General features: G+C 39.2%; 1 long non-coding RNA gene across 1 annotated transcript; it reads right to left on the bottom strand.

Annotated features, from left to right (window-relative positions):
* Positions 1–4,483: 4,483 nt before the first annotated feature.
* Positions 4,484–18,394, bottom strand: LOC309495312. Its single transcript, XR_014204613.1, has 4 exons — positions 18,294–18,394; positions 10,122–10,174; positions 9,962–9,992; positions 4,484–5,446 (listed from the first exon to the last, which is right to left on the bottom strand). It is a non-coding gene; the product is annotated as an uncharacterized lncRNA (long non-coding RNA).
* Positions 18,395–19,128: the final 734 nt, after the last annotated feature.

Raw genomic sequence — 19,128 nt, 5'->3', positions numbered from 1 at the left:
GGAAGGTTCAGTTAGGGTTGTTGATGCTATATTTGTTGTTGAAGACGCAGTTGTTGTTCCTGAAGTTGTAGGCACTGTTGTTGAAGCAAGTGTTGTAGTTTCTAAAGTTGTAACTGTTGTTGAAGTTGGAGATTCAGCTGAAGTTGGAGCTGATGTCGTAGTAGTGGGCAATGAAGTTATGGTTGTTGAAGCTGTAGCTGTAGTTTCTGATGTTGTACTTTCTGAAGTTGTGGGCACCACTGTTGAAGTAAGAGGTGTTGTTTCCGTAGTCACTACAGTGGTTGTGGGATCTTGAGTTGTTGTGAAGCCAATTGATGTTGTGGGTTCAGCTATAGTTGTGGTGGTTGGAGGTGCAGTTGAAGTTTCCGAAGTTGTAGAAATTGTAGTTGAAACAACAGTTGAGGTTTCTGGACTAACTTTTGTTGTTGTGGGTTCAGCTATAGTTGTGGTGGTTGGAGGAGCAGTTGAAGTTTCTGAAGTTGTAGAAATTGTAGTTGAAACAACAGTTGAGGTTTCTGGACTAACATTTGTTGTTGTGGGTTCAGCTATAGTTGTGGTGGTTGGAGGTGCAGTTGAAGTTTCCGAAGTTGTAGAAATTGTAGTTGAAACAACAGTTGAGGTTTCTGGACTAACATTTGTTGTTGTGGGTTCAGCTATAGTTGTGGTGGTTGGAGGAGCAGTTGAAGTTTCTGAAGTTGTAGAAATTGTAGTTGAAACAACAGTTGAGGTTTCTGGACTAACATTTGTTGTTGTGGGTTCAGCTATAGTTGTGGTGGTTGGAGGTGCAGTTGAAGTTTCCGAAGTTGTAGAAATTGTAGTTGAAACAACAGTTGAGGTTTCTGGACTAACATTTGTTGTTGTGGGTTCAGCTATAGTTGTGGTGGTTGGAGGAGCAGTTGAAGTTTCTGAAGTTGTAGAAATTGTAGTTGAAACAACAGTTGAGGTTTCTGGACTAACATTTGTTGTTGTGGGTTCAGCTATAGTTGTGGTGGTTGGAGGTGCAGTTGAAGTTTCCGAAGTTGTAGAAATTGTAGTTGAAACAACAGTTGAGGTTTCTGGACTAACATTTGTTGTTGTGGGTTCAGCTATAGTTGTGGTGGTTGGAGGAGCAGTTGAAGTTTCTGAAGTTGTATAAATTGTAGTTGAAACAACAGTTGAGGTTTCTGGACTAACATTTGTTGTTGTGGGTTCAGCTATAGTTGTGGTGGTTGGAGGTGCAGTTGAAGTTTCCGAAGTTGTAGAAATTGTAGTTGAAACAACAGTTGAGGTTTCTGGACTAACATTTGTTGTTGTGGGTTCAGCTATAGTTGTGGTGGTTGGAGGAGCAGTTGAAGTTTCTGAAGTTGTAGAAATTGTAGTTGAAACAACAGTTGAGGTTTCTGGACTAACATTTGTTGTTGTGGGTTCAGCTATAGTTGTGGTGGTTGGAGGTGCAGTTGAAGTTTCCGAAGTTGTAGAAATTGTAGTTGAAACAACAGTTGAGGTTTCTGGACTAACATTTGTTGTTGTGGGTTCAGCTATAGTTGTGGTGGTTGGAGGAGCAGTTGAAGTTTCTGAAGTTGTAGAAATTGTAGTTGAAACAACAGTTAAGGTTTCTGGACTAACATTTGTTGTTGTGGGTTCAGCTATAGTTGTGGTGGTTGGAGGTGCAGTTGAAGTTTCCGAAGTTGTAGAAATTGTAGTTGAAACAACAGTTGAGGTTTCTGGACTAACATTTGTTGTTGTGGGTTCAGCTATAGTTGCGGTGGTTGGAGGTGCAGTTGAAGTTTCCGAAGTTGTAGAAATTGTAGTTGAAACAACAGTTGAGGTTTCTGGACTAACATTTGTTGTTGTGACAGCTTCAGTAGTTGTGGTTACAGGTGGCATTGTAGTCGGAGCTGTTGTTGTACTTTGTGCTTCAGAGGACGTTGGAGCTAATGTAGTAGTGGAAGGTTCAGTTAGGGTTGTTGATGCTATATTTGTTGTTGAAGATGCAGTTGTTGTTCCTGAAGTTGTAGGCATTGTTGTTGAAGCAAGTGTTGTAGTTTCTAAAGTTGTAACTGTTGTTGAAGTTGGAGATTCAGATGAAGTTGGAGCTGATGTCGTAGTAGTGGGCAATGAAGTTATGGTTGTTGAAGCTGTAGCTGTAGTTTCTGATGTTGTACTTTCTGAAGTTGTGGGCACCACTGTTGAAGTAAGAGGTGTTGTTTCCGTAGTCACTACAGTGGTTGTGGGATCTTGAGTTGTTGTGAAGCCAATTGATGTTGTGGGTTCAGCTATAGTTGTGGTGGTTGGAGGTGCAGTTGAAGTTTCCGAAGTTGTAGAAATTGTAGTTGAAACAACAGTTGAGGTTTCTGGACTAACATTTGTTGTTGTGGGTTCAGCTATAGTTGTGGTGGTTGGAGGAGCAGTTGAAGTTTCTGAAGTTGTAGAAATTGTAGTTGAAACAACAGTTGAGGTTTCTGGACTAACATTTGTTGTTGTGGGTTCAGCTATAGTTGTGGTGGTTGGAGGTGCAGTTGAAGTTTCCGAAGTTGTAGAAATTGTAGTTGAAACAACAGTTGAGGTTTCTGGACTAACATTTGTTGTTGTGGGTTCAGCTATAGTTGTGGTGGTTGGAGGAGCAGTTGAAGTTTCTGAAGTTGTAGAAATTGTAGTTGAAACAACAGTTAAGGTTTCTGGACTAACATTTGTTGTTGTGGGTTCAGCTATAGTTGTGGTGGTTGGAGGTGCAGTTGAAGTTTCCGAAGTTGTAGAAATTGTAGTTGAAACAACAGTTGAGGTTTCTGGACTAACATTTGTTGTTGTGGGTTCAGCTATAGTTGTGGTGGTTGGAGGAGCAGTTGAAGTTTCTGAAGTTGTAGAAATTGTAGTTGAAACAACAGTTGAGGTTTCTGGACTAACATTTGTTGTTGTGGGTTCAGCTATAGTTGTGGTGGTTGGAGGTGCAGTTGAAGTTTCCGAAGTTGTAGAAATTGTAGTTGAAACAACAGTTGAGGTTTCTGGACTAACATTTGTTGTTGTGGGTTCAGCTATAGTTGTGGTGGTTGGAGGAGCAGTTGAAGTTTCTGAAGTTGTAGAAATTGTAGTTGAAACAACAGTTGAGGTTTCTGGACTAACATTTGTTGTTGTGGGTTCAGCTATAGTTGTGGTGGTTGGAGGTGCAGTTGAAGTTTCCGAAGTTGTAGAAATTGTAGTTGAAACAACAGTTGAGGTTTCTGGACTAACATTTGTTGTTGTGGGTTCAACTATAGTTGTGGTGGTTGGAGGAGCAGTTGAAGTTTCTGAAGTTGTAGAAATTGTAGTTGAAACAACAGTTAAGGTTTCTGGACTAACATTTGTTGTTGTGGGTTCAGCTATAGTTGTGGTGGTTGGAGGTGCAGTTGAAGTTTCCGAAGTTGTAGAAATTGTAGTTGAAACAACAGTTGAGGTTTCTGGACTAACATTTGTTGTTGTGGGTTCAGCTATAGTTGCGGTGGTTGGAGGTGCAGTTGAAGTTTCCGAAGTTGTAGAAATTGTAGTTGAAACAACAGTTGAGGTTTCTGGACTAACATTTGTTGTTGTGACAGCTTCAGTAGTTGTGGTTACAGGTGGCATTGTGGTCGGAGCTGTTGTTGTAATTTGTGCTTCAGAGGACGTTGGAGCTAATGTAGTAGTGGAAGGTTCAGTTAGGGTTGTTGATGCTATATTTGTTGTTGAAGATGCAGTTGTTGTTCCTGAAGTTGTAGGCATTGTTGTTGAAGCAAGTGTTGTAGTTTCTAAAGTTGTAACTGTTGTTGAAGTTGGAGATTCAGATGAAGTTGGAGCTGATGTCGTAGTAGTGGGCAATGAAGTTATGGTTGTTGAAGCTGTAGCTGTAGTTTCTGATGTTGTACTTTCTGAAGTTGTGGGCACCACTGTTGAAGTAAGAGTTGTTGGTTCTGTAGTCACTACAGTGGTTGTGGGATCTTGAGTTGTTGTGAGGCCGATTGATGTTGTGGGTTCAGCTATAGTTGTGGTGGTTGGAGGTGCAGTTGAAGTTGAAGTTTCCGAAGTTGTAGAAATTGTAGTTGAAACAACAGTTGAGGTTTCTGGACTAACATTTGTTGTTGTGGGTTCAGCTATAGTTGTGGTGGTTGGAGGAGCAGTTGAAGTTTCTGAAGTTGTAGAAATTGTAGTTGAAACAACAGTTGAGGTTTCTGGACTAACATTTGTTGTTGTGGGTTCAGCTATAGTTGTGGTGGTTGGAGGTGCAGTTGAAGTTTCCGAAGTTGTAGAAATTGTAGTTGAAACAACAGTTGAGGTTTCTGGACTAACATTTGTTGTTGTGGGTTCAGCTATAGTTGTGGTGGTTGGAGGAGCAGTTGAAGTTTCTGAAGTTGTAGAAATTGTAGTTGAAACAACAGTTGAGGTTTCTGGACTAACATTTGTTGTTGTGACAGCTTCAGTAGTTGTGGTTACAGGTGGCATTGTGGTCGGAGCTGTTGTTGTACTTTGTGCTTCAGAGGACGTTGGAACTAATGTAGTAGTGGAAGGTTCAGTTAGGGTTGTTGATGCTATATTTGTTGTTGAAGATGCAGTTGTTGTTCCTGAAGTTGTAGGCATTGTTGTTGAAGCAAGTGTTGTAGTTTCTAAAGTTGTAACTGTTGTTGAAGTTGGAGATTCAGATGAAGTTGGAGCTGATGTCGTAGTAGTGGGCAATGAAGTTATGGTTGTTGAAGCTGTAGCTGTAGTTTCTGATGTTGTACTTTCTGAAGTTGTGGGCACCACTGTTGAAGTAAGAGGTGTTGTTTCTGTAGTCACTACAGTGGTTGTGGGATCTTGAGTTGTTGTGAGGCCAATTGATGTTGTGGGTTCAGCTATAGTTGTGGTGGTTGGAGGTGCAGTTGAAGTTTCTGAAGTTGTGGAAATTGTAGTTGAAACAACAGTTGAGGTTTCTGGACTAACATTTGTTGTTGTGGGTTCAGCTATAGTTGTGGTGGTTGGAGGTGCAGTTGAAGTTTCCGAAGTTGTAGAAATTGTAGTTGAAACAACAGTTGAGGTTTCTGGACTAACATTTATTGTTGTGGGTTCAGCTATAGTTGTGGTGGTTGGAGGAGCAGTTGAAGTTTCTGAAGTTGTAGAAATTGTAGTTGAAACAACAGTTGAGGTTTCTGAACTAACATTTGTTGTTGTGACAGCTTCAGTAGTTGTGGTTACAGGTGGCATTGTTGTCGGAGCTGTTGTTGTACTTTGTGCTTCAGAGGACGTTGGAGCTAATGTAGTAGTGGAAGGTTCAGTTAGGGTTGTTGATGCTATATTTGTTGTTGAAGATGCAGTTTTTGTTTCTGAAGTTGTAGGCATTGTTGTCGAAGCATGTGTTGTAGTTTCTAAAGTTATAACTGTTGTTGAAGTGGATGCTGTATATGTTGTTTCAGTTGCAGTTGTTGCAGAGTCAACTGAAGTTGGAGTTGTGGTTGTAGTAGTGGTTTCTGCAGTTGTTGAAACACTAATTTAAAACAAAATAATATTATATTAAATTATATTATATTGTATATAAAACAATAAAATATATATGATATCTCTATATATTTCATGTATAAAATTATATGTATTTATAATTTAGAGAACGTCTCGGGTTACGACTGTAACCCTTGTTCCCTGAGAAAGGAACGAGACAATGCGTCGATGACGACACTTTGGGGAATGCCCTTCGCGTAACGTATCAGAAATATGAATGAAACTAATCCAATCCTGATTGGTGCTGCGTATTGATGTAACATGTGACGGCATACACAGAAGCTTCAAAGGGACGCCGGCACACAACATAATTAGCTTCTGCGATGAAGCAAGACGTTCCCAGGCAGGGAAAGGCGTGGCGACGGGACGCAGTGTCTCGTTTCCTTCTCAGGGAACAAGGGTTACAGTTGTAACCCGAGACTTTCCCTTTCAAGGGAACTCGAACTGCGTCGATGACGACACTTTGGAGAACGAGTACCCACTATGCCACAATGAGCTCTTCCTGTCCCAGTGTGAAGCTGTGCACAGGCACACTTAAGACTAGAACACTAGAGTGCCTGGCGTAGAAGGAATGTCCAGGCTATAGAATCTGATAGAAATATGAGGGGTGGCCCATCCTGATGCATCGCACACTTCTTGGATCGGGTTCCCTAAAAGGCGGGCTCTAGAGGACGCCATGCCTCTGGTTGAATGAGCCCTCACGGCCAAAGGTGAAGGCAAGCTGCGCACCTGAAAGACCATAGAGATAGCCTGAACGATCCAGTTACTGATGGTCTGTTTGAATGCGGGAAGCTCCTTCTTGGGCGACCCGAAGCACACCAGCAACTGGTCTGACTTACGCCATGAAGAAGTCCTCTGGAGATATATCTTGAGAGCTCTGACAGTGCAGAGCAGAATGTCTTTCTTCATCCGCCGCCAAACTTGAGGGAAAGGTTCTTGGCCTCAGCCAACTCAAGAGATTCGAAGGGGGCCTCGACCAGCCGTTCGAGAACCACTGCCAGGTCCCATGTGGGAACTCTGGTACGAGCCGCAGGTCTCATCCTCTGAACCCCATGGAGGAAATGTATGACAAGCTGATGTCTCCTCAGAGGCCCATCACCCAGAGGAGCGTGGAAAGCTGCAATGGCAGCCACGTACACCTTGAGTGTGGACAAGGTAAGACCAACCGAGAAGCGATCTTGGAGGAGCTCCAGCACTGAAGCCAACCGGGCAATTAACTGGGCCCACCTCACGCTCTCTACACCAAGTGGAAACACATTCCACTTTAGGCCATACAATCTCCTCGTAGAAGGAGCTCTGGAATTGAGTATGGTCTCAACCACTCCAGCTGACAGGCCAGCCTCTAGGTACTGAGCCCCCTCAGGGGCCAGGCCCAAAGGCGTGGCCTCATCCACATCTGTACCATGGCATCCAACCCCAATGGGGCAATAAGAGAAAACCAAAGTGGACAGTGGGACATGTCGAGACGCGAACAAATCTACTTCCACTGGGCCGAAGCTCTCGCATATCGACTTCACCACCTCGGTGTGAAGTCTCCATTCCCCGGGCCTCAGCCCCTGCCTCGACAGGATGTATGCTCTCTGATTCTGGTCTCCTGGGACGTGCATTGCTCTGAGATTTAGCAGTTTCCCCTGGGACCACAGGAGGATCTAATGCGCCAATCTGGATAGAGGTCACGAATTCAGAATCCCCTGATGAATCAAGTAGGAGACCACCAACACATTGTCTGTGTGGTGACCCCTGAGGTCTGGAAAGAAGCTCCTCAGAGCCCTGCCAGCCCTTGAGGAAGGCGTCTGTCGAAGCGGCTTTCCGGCGACATGACGCTCCCAGCACGGGGCCTTGGGACAGAAACCAAGCTTTTTTCCACAAAGATTCTACACATGTGCAGCAGGCCAAATGGAATGATGTTGGACACTGCTGTCATGAGTCCTAGCACTCTTTGAAAGTGTTTTACAGTGATGGCTTGGCCTAGCTTTTATCCTGGTCACCATGGCCAGGATGGACTCGATTCGTGCAGTAGACAATTGTACCCGCATAGTGACCGAGTCCCACACCACTCCCAGGTACGTGGTTCTCTGGGCTGTAGTCAAAATGCTCGTTTTCATGTTGAGTCTCAACCCCAAGCTCTGGTTGTGGGCAAGGACGACATATCGATGCCGAACTGCCAGCTCTTGTGACTGGGCCATAAAAAGCCAGTCGTCGATATAATTTAGCACCCTGATACCCTGAACCCTCAGTGGAGCTAGAGCTGCATCCATCCATTTGGTAAACGTGCAAGGGGAGAGAGCTAGGCCGAACGGAAGAACCCAATATAGGAATGCTTCGCCCCCAAAAGCGAACCTCAGGAACGTCCTGTGAGATGGAAGGATGGATATGTGGAAGTATTTTTCATGTTGAAAAATACCCTTAGATCTATCATGACACTTAGATAGTGTTTTCAAGATGGTGCCAGGTTGTGTATTGGCTTGCCGTCGCTCCACATTTAGGATGTCTGTTTTTTGTTTGTTTGTTTTACTTTTATGTTTTAGCAATCATTTGGATTGGTCACAGTTGATCTATGATCGCCTTTCGTTGCTAAGTCTTCGATCTATGGCTTTGGATATGTGCAGCCGTGATTTGAACTTGAAATTGTTCGCAGAACAGCCATGCATGTTACAGCCGCCGATGAAAGTCTGTCAAGTAACTGGATGCGCGTGCTGGAAGAGGAGACGCCGCAGGAGACGAGGCATACGGGCTGGAGTCTTGGTGAAACTTAAGAAATTAAGGAATAGTGGAGTTAGACCAATGGCGGAGTCGCGGCCTTCCTATTTGATACATGTTCTGCCTGCCACATCAACATCATTGCGTTGGACTACACGGAGAGAGACGAGACGCGGAGGCGTGGTGCATTCAAATTTGCGCTCTGTGAGACGAGCTGGGGCAATGAAGCTAAGTGCTGTTTCTTCCTCTAATCGGTCCGTTGAGTCGACCAGTGCTTATGGCTTTGATAAATGCATGTTCACTTGTCAACAAAATATTCATCCTGAATGACTATTATGTAACGTATGGGCTGGACTTTCTTTTTATCACTGAAACTTGGTTAAATGACGCTGATATGAGTCCTTTTGTTGAGCTTTTACCAAGGGGATGTAGCTATTTAAAGGGTTAGTTCACCCAAAAATGAAAATTCTGTCAGTAATTACTCACCCTCATGTTGTTCCAAACCTGTAAGACCTTCGTTCATCTTCGGAACACAAATTAAGATATTTTTGATTAAATCTGAGAGCTAGATCACTCCTCCATAGGCTTCTAAGGGATTGAAACTTGCTGGCCCAGAATAGTTATTAAAGACATCGTTAATATAGTCCAAGTGACTACAGTGGCTCAATCTTAAATTTATCAAGCGACGAGAATACTTTTTGTGCGCAAAAAAAATAAAAATTATAACGACTTTATTCTACTATTAATTTCCTTCTCTCTGGGCCTCGAGTTAGTTCACGTAGTGTTTTAGCGCAGCGCTTCTGTTTTGTACGTCACACGCATCAAACACATGACCAGCGTCAGCCAATAGTGAGCCTACGTGTGACGTACAACACAGATGCGCTGCGCTAAAACACTACGTCAACTAACTCGAGGCCCAGAGAGAAGGAAATGAATAGTGGAATAAAGTCGTTATTTTGGGGGTTTTTTGCGAACGTTGCAAATGCGAGATCCAAGCCACTAGATTCTGTAATGCAATGCAGACTTTTAATCTACGCGCTGCCTCTGCAAATGCGAGATGCCAGCCACAGAATCTTTACTGCAGAGTAGACCCGTAATCAGTGGCATGATCCCCCCCATACCAACTGTCACTCACGACGAGTCACGACCAGAAGTCAAGACTAAACCAATTCACCTTGGTGGTGGTGACCAAGCAATCGTTTTGTATTACCTATTTTTATTAGCCATTCAGACAATTCAGAAAAACAAAAATGTGCAGGAAATATAGAGGCCTGTATTTATAATATTATGAATGAAATGTGCGTTATTTGGAAGAAAGTCGAGGTGTGACTGACTGACTTAGATAACTATATGGATCCCCGTTCCCCCCCTTGTCCGTTCCATTTGGGAGAGACCCAGAGGTGAACTGTCATCCGCGCCCGCGCCTCCGCGCCCCCTCCCCTTTCCCCTTCTCAAACAAACAACTTCTGTGCACGGCATCTTCTCAGCAAGCAGGGGCGCCTGCAGCTGCAGGGGGCGCAAATTTGCCAATTCCCCACACAGTGAAATGATAGATAATAGAAAACCGCTTCGCGGCGCAGATTTTTTGTTTTGTTTTTTTGCTCGTGCCGGCGGCATTTCATTCATACTTCAGATGCATTACGCTAAGGGCCTTACCCAAAGTGTCATCATCGATGCAGTTCGAGAAAAAACTCATTATCATTGTGTGTGTGTGTGTGTGTGCGCGTGCGTGCGTGTGTGCGTGTGTGTGCATGTGTGTGATACATGATTGAGAATACAAACAATTAATTATAATTCCACTTACTCAGCTCCATGAATTGCACACCACAGGCACACTGTAAAGAGAAACACAGTGTTATATATTTTTTTTATATAATTTTTGTGTATATCTAGCTAAAAACAAAACAATTCCAAAACAATCTGTAGAACACATATATTATAAAGAGATAATTTTAAGTACTTACATAGGGTGAATACAATTGTCCTAATGCCATTCTGCTTGAAAAGAAAAAAAATTCTACAAAAAAAAAAAAAAAAAATCTGTTATTTTAATTGTTCTACAAAAAAAAAACACTGGAATATCTATAAATAAGTATTCTTCCTGATCAGGATAGAAAAGAGGATGCCGTTAAAGCAGGTAAAGAGCCTAGGACAGTGTGCTTTTAATGTAGTTTTCTCTTGTTTTCAATAAAAATGTGCATGAATTGTGACCTTTTTGTGAAATGTGTTTAAAGGGATAGTTCACTTTGAAATTAAATTTTAGTATGTTTTAGCTTACCTCAAGGGCATCCAAGATGTAGGTGTCTTTTTTTCCGCAGTAGTTTCAATTTTGATATTTTTAGGTCAAACCGTTATTGTCTGTCATAATGCAGGTCGATGGTCACTTGTCTCAAATAGCATGCACAGAGTCCAAATTAAAACAATTCCCCGTCTTCCAAATTAAACAATTCCCCATCGTAAGTACACATTGATGGCCTAAGACACGAAACGAGCGGTTTGTGTGAGAAAACGAACAGTTTTTATATATTTTTTACCTCTTGAACTAAGCCACGTCCAAGTGATCTGAGAGCGCGGGCGGGTATAGATATATACAATAGATGTCGCCTTGCATGGCTACTGCGAAACCGTTGGGGAATTGTTTAGTTTGGACGACGGGGAATTGTTTTAATTTGGACTCTGTGCATGCTGTTTGAGACAAGTGACCATCGACCTGCATTATATGACTGACAGACAAGAACGGTTTGACCTAAAAATATCAAAATTGAAACTACTGCGGAAAAAAAGACACCTACATCTTGGATGCCCTTGAGGTAAGCTAAAACATACCAAAATTGTATTTCAAAGTGAACTATCCCTTTAATCCCGCTGCAAGCTCGACATACGTGACAGCTCGTGAAAGTTTACATTTGGCGGTCTCTTTTGCTTCATTTTAATACAGTGATAAAGGCAGTATTTTTTATTTTTATTGGCATATTAAAAAGAATCTTAACATTGACAAAACATAGGTAACACATAGGCTACTCATAAATACACATGGTAAAATAAAAAAGATATAAACTATGAAAACAATGTCTATAATAATATGAAAGAAATGTTTAAAAGGTTGTGACATATGTTTGTGATGTTGTGTTGTATTTGCCGAGATGGTCAGTTAAGCAGCATCGCAGCACATCTCAATTCTCATAAAGATGCGTTCTGTGTTGTCGCGTCCTTCCGAGTTCGTTCTTTCAAGGTCGCCTGGCAAGACCAGTCTCAAAGAGAACGCAAGTCTGTTCTTTGCGTTCTTGGAATTGAGAAACAGCCAATGTCAAATCACTAGGCAATTTGGTGGGTTATGTTTCACAAATTATGTTCACTCAATTTGCTGGTGAAGTTCATGTAATCTGCTCAGATTTAGCGCACATTCTCAGCCCATGAGCAGTGTTGGGGTTAATGCTAACACATTACAAGTAACTTGACTTGAGTTACGTAATCAGATACTTTTTCCAAGTAACTTAGTTGCATTACTTTTAAATTTACAACAAAATATAAAAAAAGTTATTTTTTCAAATAAGCAACGCAAGTTACTCCTCTCCTGTCCCCATGTTGAGAAAATCTCTTTTCTTAAAAAGTGACTAACGCAATTAGTTACTTTTTAAGGGAGAAACTCTATTGTAATGCATTGTAATGTAATAGCCTACTTTTCAAAGTAACTTTCCCCAACACTGCTCATGAGTCATATGAATAATATAGTCGAATTGCGCAGCACACACGCATGTCTAGCTTACTTCAACACAACCGCATCTAAGCAACAAATAACGGAGTTCTTTTTTTCTTCTTTTTTCTTTTTCTTTTTTTGAAAGGATTTAGCGCAGACCCAATAAACATAATAATATAGACTTACTATACCCCAGTGTAAAAAGGAGTAAGGGGAGGCTGCAGACCTGGAGCCGGTAGATCTACGCCCCAAGCAGTTTTACGCCCCTGGCAGTTTTACGCCCCTGCTGTTCCTGATGCGTCCAGTAGGGGGAGGCTGTACATTGACACGAATTGATTGAGGTATAATAAATAATCCGCTAAAGTTATTGTTGTTTAGCAATGATGCAACATTTATTATTTATAAACGAATAGCTTGATAGAGCTAGGTAGTTATCAATTCATTTCTTTATATCAATGGATAGGTCTATCATTTATTTCGAGAGACAAAAAGTTCTGGACGGTCAGGTTGATGTTCTGTCTGGCTTAAATTTATAAGTTATAGCTTACCACGTGTAAGTTTAGCTGCCCCTAGTCTTCTCTACTCACTTTCAAAATTAATTTTCTTTTGAATTTTCTTTTGTTGCCTGTCTTTATCTTGCCTCTTCTGGTAAGACTCCTTTACTTTCTGGTTTGAGTTGTTTCTTATAAAATGAGATGATCTAACTATCTCATTTATATCTAAATATAATTTTTTCTTAAAATAGCTTTACTTAATAAAGGTGTGTGTTTGCTTTAGCTATGGAAATCTCTCTCTCTCTCTCTCTCTCTCTCTCTCTCTCTCTCTCTCTCTCTCTCTCTCTCTCTCTCTCTCTCTCTCTCTCTCTCTCTCTCTCTCTCGAAACTTTTATAAACTATAAACACCCATCTCTTTTTTAACTGCATTCCAAACCAATAGCTTCTCTAGTAAATAAATGACTTACAGAGACATACAAGGACATGTTTTTAATGTCATTTTTTTAATTTTCTCTGCACAGTCCATCATCAGTGGCCAAAAGAAATCAAAGTGTCTTGACACTTTTTCCAAAAGTGTTCCACCAACAAGTACCTGTGCCATTGTACTTTGAAGATCAGGAGCAAATTGATGCAATCCACACTCATCTGACATAAATTCTGGGCAACACACACACACACACACACACACACACACACACACACACACACACACACACACAGTGACTAGATCAAATTCACCATGGATGTCCTTTTTATATTTTTTTAAAGTTTAGCTTTTTTTTAATGAAATACACACATGAAATGCAAATTAAAAAGGCAGTTTGTGTTCTCGTAACACTTTCTTTTATGTGGTCTGTGACTCATGGGGTCAGTGATTCTGCAGGGTCTCCAATAAGTATTATAGTTTATCTCAGTTGCTTTGGTGCATTTCTCAGATCACACCTGAAATCACATCATCTTTCACTTGTGCACATCATAAAAGCAATTAATCATTTTATACAAATTGCAAATGCTTTGGTACATTCATGCAATTCATAATGTACAACTGTCTGCTGTTTCCTACATTATCAACTCTTTATGTCATGTTGATCAAAATATAGGCCTATTATGCTATTTCTCTGTTGAATTGTCATACTCAAAACATCTAGGCATTAGTTCCTTGCATAAGTCATTAAATGCAAAATGGCTGACTAGTTGTCATAAACTGTTAAGCATGTTTTCAATATACATTTCTATTACACTTTATTTTGTAAATGTGTCCTGAACTGATGAATTGCGGAGGTGTATTTAGAATTTCACTAATGAAGGAAAAAATGAATTGATATAATGAATAATGATGAAATGTACAAAAGCAACTGTGATAAAAAATTAAGGATTCAGGAATTTTATACAAAATTTAACAGTGAGTCCTGCTGCTTTTGAATTTGACAAAATCAAATTCACCATGGATGTCCTTTTTACATTTGTTTGTTTAATTATTATTTTTTTTTTATCAGTGAGCAGAAGCACTTTGACAGGAGGATAGAAAAACAGTTAAAGCAGAGTGGCAAGCCATAGGGGAGTCATCATAATTCATAAATGGTGTTGATAAATAATGTTTTTGTGAACAAAAATATTGTCTCTTTCTTATAAATGGCCCTTGGAATTTTAGAAAAGGGATAAATTGTGTTTGTCTTCATAAAATGCTATGAAGGACACTGTTTTGTAGCTGTATGATGACTAAGTGAATAGTACAGCAGATATTTAATCGAGAATCCACATGATTACACGGTGCTGTCTAATGGGCTAAATATGTTTAATATCTAATTGTAACTTTATATAAATTCACAACAACATATTTCACTCAGTCTCCTGTATAAAAACATACAGTGAATATTCTATTATTATTAATTAGTATTATTATTATTACTATTTATTCAATATTAATGTATTCAATATTCAATTAACTATTCTATAGTAGGTCATATATCATTACTTGTCATCTGATCCAACTATGTGTGTTATTTTTTAATTCATGAAAACAAATAGTCTTCTGTATAGGCTGAGTGAAGCCCAACCTAATATCTAGAGATATTTTAATCCACAGTGCAGTGCAGATTTATACTAAAACGTTTAATATTTAAATTAACAAAAACCACAAATTCGGGCAAAATCTATGAACTGGACGGTTATTATTGTGTAAGTTTTGAGCATCGATTTAATGGTGTTATTTCGCAGCATATCCCCCTACTGGACGCATCAGGAACAGCAGGGGCGTAAAACTGCCAGGGGCGTAAAACTGCTAGGGGCGTAGATCTACCGGCTCCAGGTCTGCAGCCTCCCCATATAGGTAAAAAGGACAGAACCACCTAGCATATGCGTAATTTACGGATGGGACGGGTGGGACATTTGCTAAGGTCGATATTGTCCCCACCAGTTTTGAAACATCTCGCGGTACGAATGTATCAATACAAATAAATAAAATATTTCCAGTTAACTAGCAGAGCATTCATTCCTCGTTCCCGCTGCGATCAGTGGCGCGGATCATAGACATAATAAATACATAGACGCCCTATTGGCCGCTGGATCGTACGTCAACGGCGCCGCCATACTGCGGAGGGCAACTTTCCCATACCTCTCATAACGAGAATTGAGAAAAATGCCTATTTCGTGTGCTGCTTGGGGCTTTACAAATCGCCACACAATTGAAAACAGGTCTCAGGGAATTACCTTTCACAAGCAAAACTGAAAATTTGTTTCTGGTTGTATTTCATTTACTATTTTTATTTTCAGAGGAGAAAGGCCGCGAAATTTAAAAAATAGGCTACTACTGTTATTGTGTCACGAAATGTAGTTTTAAGAGTTTTTCAGTCGACAATGTAGTTGTTTAAAGCTCAAATCTGTGGTTTATTTATAAAGATAGCGCCTATTTAAAAAATGTTATCTGACGGTTTCGGAGTTGCGAATTCCAGCGATCACCGGGCGCTCAGCGCTCATGTACCCCGCCGAGAACAGCCTTACCTCGGCTAGTGCTTCTGACGTTCGCCCGCCGCTGGATCTGATGTCTTTAGTCTAGTGGTTAAACATGAGAATAATTCGTCTTGTGTATATCTAACGGGCGATCTTTGGTCTCAATAATCTATAATTTGTTCCTTGGCAAATCGTTTTGGCTGAGGGCAAAGTGAAGTTTCATAACTTTATTTAAGCTATTTAACTTTAACGTTGTAGCCTGCTGTGTGTTTGACTGAATCGTTTACTTTATTTCTTGACTTGTATAGATTCTTATACCTTTTAAAAACTGAAATTTAACAAAAAGAGACAGGGTTGAGTCATTTTATTTTATATAGCCTATGTAAGAATATTTTTAAATATATAAATTTACATTATTAATTATTGTTATTATAATAATACCACTTGCGATTATCAATCTATTAGTTATGCTGTTAAATTATTGTACTATTCATAGTAACAATTTAACTTATTATTTTTTATTGTCTATATTCTGTAATTGATATTTCATATTATATTGCTATTATTATAGTATTATACATAAACTATATGCTATTATCAATATATTTTTATATTATAGTACTTATGATATTTTATAATTATACTTTTCATTACTATTTTCATTACTATTTTATTTGCTGTATACGGTTTGTTTATTTTATTGACTAAACTATTTACTATTAGCCTACTTCTCACTTTATCTTATATTTACTATTTTCATTGCACTGTAGTTGAACCATATCATATGTATTACCATAAAGGATCCATCAGTTATCTTTGTTGTTGCTAAAATCGGGTCAATGGCAGAATATGCTTTTTCCACAATAAGGAAACTTTATTTAATTGAATGTGAAAATTAAATTATATCTCAGTATGGGGGTGTTCACAATTCTTATCCAAGAATAAAAAGCCAAATACATGACAAGTCTGAGCTTTGGCCATTCCTTATAAAAAAAAAAAAATAATAATAAAAAAAAAAATGTTATAGGCCTAAGTCTAACTATCGAGATTTTAGGGATGGAACTTTTTTGTACACCACATACAAACCACTGAAATCAGTTGATAAATGTACTTTTTTTTTGGTTTTTATCCAGAAAAACCGAAGCTCACCTGTTTACTTGCATTTGATTACAGCGCAGTCCTCCGCAAAATGGCGGACGCGATGACGTATCGCAGCAACGTTCCAAAGCGGCCAATAGGGCGTCTATGTATTTATTATGTCTATGGCGCGGATACTGTGTTCTCTTGTGGCTCGCGCACAGTCTTCACTCGGACGCGCGCTTCGGTCCGTTGTGGAGACTCTCTATTCGTTCCGGTGAAATTACAAAACAAAATGCACACAAACGAGTCCCATACTGCCTGATATAGCCTACAACCACTGATAAACATAATCGGTTTTGCTAAAAAATAAATAAATAAAAACCTATAAGAGTGCGGATTAGAACCCGAACCTCTGACACGCTTGGCAAAAATTCCGCCACTGGACCATTTAAAAACAAGCTTATAAATAGTCTGATCTATGTATTTCTTCACGTGAAAATTCTCGCCATTAACAACATATATTAGACCTCATTAAACGACTAATTAAACCCAGTAGGCTACTATTTAAATCGATTGCTGGACATCGTAATGTTATTGTGTAATAGTGAGTACAGGCCGTTTGTGTTTTACATCATCATTCTCATTATTATTTAGATAAAGGGTAAATGCTAGTTAAAGTGTTTTAAATATAAAAATTATCCATTAGGGTGTCACTTTGGCAATTGTAAACCCTGAATATGTAAAATGTTTACAGTTGTATGCATATACTTTTATTGATTTCGTAGTAAATGCAGAGACGAGAAGCCATCACAAATGCGTTCTTCTCTTCATTGTCTTGTTACTTACAGGAGTACTACAATTGTACATAGCCTACATCTGATTTATGATTTTGTAAGCAAGCTAACTTTATTTTGTTTAGTTGTCTAATGTTTTGTTTTCAGAATCGTGGGAGAACCATGATCTGTAGCCTATATAATACATATTTTACATCTAACTTATTATATTATCATTGATTCTTATATTAACATTTAGAATCTTAGTCTTTATGTAGCCCAGGCTTTAGGACAATAATAATGCATTATAATCCAGGATTCTGAAATATTTTCTTATTCTAAAGACGTGGCGTTTGGCATCCAGTGTGGGAAGTTCTGTTTAACAAATGTAGGCTATACTTTGCAGGTTTTTTATTGTTATTTTTTATTTAGCTAGCAATAAGTAACAACAGGTTGGGGTTATAGGAAAAAGATCACAAAACAGATTAAGATTTTTAAGATCAATTATTAGTGGATTAGTATTTAGTTTGACAAGGAGAATCAGTGAAAATAATGACAATCCTGCGCCATCCAGTCTTTATGCTGCAGATGTCAATAATAAATTGTTTAAATTTATTTCAGTCAAAATATTTTCTCTTATAGAGACTTTGGTTTAGTTTACCCCTAAATGTTAACATGTAGGCTAAGGCTGCTGTTATTAGTCTACATGAATCCTCCAGCCGTAGTTAAGGATATCTCTTCATTGGTTCATGATTTGTTCATGTCTTCACTAATGAGTTCATGTTGAAGTAGGCTAAGTATTAGTTCAAGTTTTATTACATTATTCATGTACCTTTATTGTAAAGTGTTACCATATTGTTACCATTCTTTGTTAACAGACAACGTTTTGTTTTTTCTTTATCTCTAACGAATATACTAAATTAGAACACACATGTATATTATAGCATTATCACATTTAATGTATTATAGCATTAAATGTAGGCTAATTATCGATAAAGTGGCATATCAGTCTGCGAACAGAGATGAGTTTAAATGTTATACAAAAACCGCTTAATTAAACGCAGATAAAATTCATTGTTTAACATGTTCATTTATCAGTTCTTTTTTATTATTAATTCATTCTTCATTTGTCCAGTGTCTTACCGTCTTCCTTCATTCAAAGTCATAACCATGAAAAAAGCAAACAATATTCCTGTCGATAGTCCTTGCGATGCTCTATGCGATGCGTTTCAGTTCAAAGTTTAAAGACTGACAAGAAAAAAATTGGGACAGAGTATTTCAAAGGTAGGCTATAGGCTGACGTCTAAGGTGTGGTATTGGGTAACAGGTGCAATTAGGTGATGAATCTGCAGTGCACAATACTAAAGCATCACAATTTCGATATTACTCCACAATAAAGGGTGTAGCAAGTAGCCTTGCCTAGGCCTACAATTAGCCTACGTTAAAAACATTTCTTTACGTCGAGTCGAGACCCAGACAATTTGAGATAGCCAGTATTTACTGACAAAGATGACTTAGACCATTTATTGCTACTATGAATGAACAGGTATCTTAAGTTAGGCTAAATTTTGTGAACATTTGAAGTAAACTACACAGGGGGCTTGGGGGGATACAATAATAATAATATATAGGCCTAGTTCATATTTTCTAATTTTATCTGTCTCTTATCATTTAGTATAGGCTATAGAATGAGTAACCCTGTTTGTTGTTAGGATGACAAAAAGTTTTAAAAGTTAGGCTACATTTTTTAGTCTGTAGCCCACCTTAGCGATCTAACAGCGCTCGTTAGTGTCAAAATGACCGAGATGGCCAATCAAATCAAAGAAGGCGGGTCTTACTGTCACTGTCACAACGCAACGAGTGTTCTTGAAAAGATGTTAAGTAGATGTAGGCTAATGATGCCTTCACGTGCTATCGGAACTAGTTTCCTAATTAAAAAAATAGGACATGAATGATATGAGCTCATAATCACGACTTG

This window comes from Leuciscus leuciscus (assembly GCF_965113295.1).
Source record: "Leuciscus leuciscus genome assembly, chromosome: 3".
Lineage (NCBI taxonomy): Eukaryota > Metazoa > Chordata > Actinopteri > Cypriniformes > Leuciscidae > Leuciscus > Leuciscus leuciscus.
The sequence above is the reverse complement of the archived record's forward strand: the minus strand, read 5'-3'. Positions and strand labels throughout refer to the sequence as shown.